Here is a 2920-nt window from a genome sequence, read left to right as displayed (position 1 = left end):
GCAGTAGGTTACAAATCAGGCTGGCTGGAATGTTTATTCAACTTTGTATATGTTTTACCAGTGTGTAAATGATTACGGGTGAGTTTCCATATATAATTTGTATTTGTAATCTATATTATTGTTCTGAATGTCGATATTTGCCCGTAAATTGAACGCATTTTAAACTGCGTCACAAACGAAAGTGAAATTGAAAGTGAAACCAAACGCTTTCCTATCGGACTTTGAGCTTTATAATAAGTGTATTTCTATTAGAATACAAATGATTATGTTCACTTCCTAGTTACATATCACCCGGTTTGTTCAATATTGTTTGAAATGTCAAATTTGATGACGTTGCACTTTCCCTGCTTGTAATATTGAGCATACGCAACAATCGCGCAATCTGCTTGTAATTGTTTACTTTATTTACTAATATAATCGGCAAATAATGTATGTTAATTAATGTACTACTTAATAACTGAATGTTTGTGTCATTTACTGATATATTTACCACTGTTTTCTTTGTATCTCTTCTGTCTATTATAGACCACATGTGTGAAGTAACATATACAAATCTCCTTTGATTAAACAAGTTAAATTGGGATTCCCCCTCCTGTTTCTCTTACCGGAAACACACACCACCATCTTGGCTGCACTACACCTGAATCCACTGAGCGTCCCATACGCTCGTATAGGGATCTTCATCCAGAGTATGGGGGGGAGGCGTGTGTATACTACAAGCAGTATGCATACTGTACTACTGGCGCGCCATCTAGAGTCCCAACTAAGAATTCACCTTTCCAAGAACAGCCTTCACCTTCATCCAATATAAATATATGAAATAAAAACGTTTTTAGAAAATTACAGTTAGATTCTGTGTTTATTGCTAAGGGTGGAGTTGAACAGCTAGTTAGCTTTAGTAAAGGTCAAAGGCTGGATCATAAAATGTTTAAGTTGAAAGTTCAGTGCATCAGAGAGTGTTAAAATCACATTTCAGAATATACAGAGACACTGATCAGATTATTCAGTGTAGCTTACTTTAGTTATTTCTGATAAAACAACAACAAAACAACTCAAAGATTCGAAGTGTTATGAGTAAATCAGATCTATTTTTAATGACACTTGTCACATAAACATACAAAGATTTTATCTTCCAAATTACAAAGTTCCTTTTCATTTTAAGAAAATGGCGTTTATACATGCATAAATGTAAAACACTTATTCCTTGGCTGATGCAAATTACAGAAAACAAGCAGATATATAAAATATCTAAAAGAGGGTCAGAAGGCACCCAACTTGTCTTCTACTAAAGGTTGTGGTTCAAGTTTTTGTGAGGTGGGCTTATTACAGTACTTCAGCTCTGACACTGAAATTACTTTTCTGAGAAAACAGGCACCATGATGACACTCCTAAATCTTGCAGTTGAAAAAACTACAAAGAATAGCAATTCACTTTTGCACATCAACAATAACCACATAAATGGCAAACAACTGAATATCATAATACATATGAATAATAAATGCATATTGTTGTTTTACCAGTAAACCAGTGGCTCATACATCAGTCAGTAACAACAGATGTGGAAGATAATACAGTATATAACAATATATTACAAAAATATATATTTGCCGTTTTGCATATATTTGGAAGTTTCAATCCACAGGAGTTTTCAGTGCAGTTATTACAAGATCAGTTCCTGAGATCCAGCATCTTGATCAAGGACAAAACAGTGATATTTCATGGATCAACCCTTGCAAAATTTGAACCTTAAACCACAAAACTACGACACCCCTCCCAAAAAAAAAAAACATAATAAAATAAGTAAAATAAAAAAAAATAAAAAACACAAAGTGCTTCAATGAAGGATTCCTGCTGAAAACACCAGCTTAGAGTAATGTGAATGTTCGGAATAACAGCATACTGGTGTTTTCATCAGGGTTAGTGTTGTCAAGATGGTACTAAAACTAAATACTAAAACAGTATTAGTACAGATTCAATTCAGCACTTGTTTGATTGACAGTACCTGTTCTACAAAGAGTGCTTGTCTTTCACTCGAGCAGAATATCACAATGTAGATCATCAAACTCCAACATACATATTTGTCTGTGCTTTCCGATCATCAGTGCTTTTTTCGCAGCAGAGGGAGAGCAGCCTATAATACAGTCTAGAATATTTTGTCTCCCCTTTTTGGTGGAAAAAAAAAGACATTTTGGTAAACATTTTTTTTTTTTTACTTAATTTTAGTTGTCTTTATGTCAGCAATATTGCATGTTGATATAGTCACAATTATTGTAAGCACGTCAATGTCATCTGTCATCTTATCATCTTTAATGACCTCTTACTGTCCTGTCTTAATCATAAAAAAAAGGTTGTCTTTGTTTACAAATGCTACTGATGATTATAGATAATACTGTAAACAAAAAAAAGACAATTATGACCTGTTCTTGTCTGGATCACTTTCAGTAGCAGCTTTAAAAAACCTCTATATACTGAAGAACATCAAGCACTCTTTGTTCTGTTGCAGTAAACACGCTTCTTTGTTTCTTACGTTGTTGCTGATTTACTGTATTACTGTTTACACAACTTCAAAAGTATTTAGGCTACTTTTTAAATTTATCATTTAAATTAATTTAAAGCTGCAGTCCGTAAGTTTTGCCTCTTTGTCGCCATCTCTGTTTGAAAACCTGCAATTGCAGCTGTGCGCGGAATTATCTTCCTTGCATGGGTAGTACTTTGGCACAGCTCCAGTGCGGATGAATCTAATGTTTTGAGGAGTATGTGTGTGTGGCAGTCAGTCACCGCACCGGTGTGGATATTTACGGTACTTTGCACTCACAGATTCTAGCCTACGTCTTGGAATATATGACTCAAATAAGCATTTTCACCGGATATTGTCATCTGAACAAGTAAGTAACAAGTCTGCCACGTTTGTTCTGACCAA

Source organism: Sinocyclocheilus rhinocerous, unplaced genomic scaffold, assembly GCF_001515625.1.
Source record: "Sinocyclocheilus rhinocerous isolate Xijiao unplaced genomic scaffold, SAMN03320098_v1.1 scaffold1707, whole genome shotgun sequence".
Classification (NCBI taxonomy): domain Eukaryota; kingdom Metazoa; phylum Chordata; class Actinopteri; order Cypriniformes; family Cyprinidae; genus Sinocyclocheilus; species Sinocyclocheilus rhinocerous.
The sequence above is the reverse complement of the archived record's forward strand: the minus strand, read 5'-3'. Positions refer to the sequence as shown.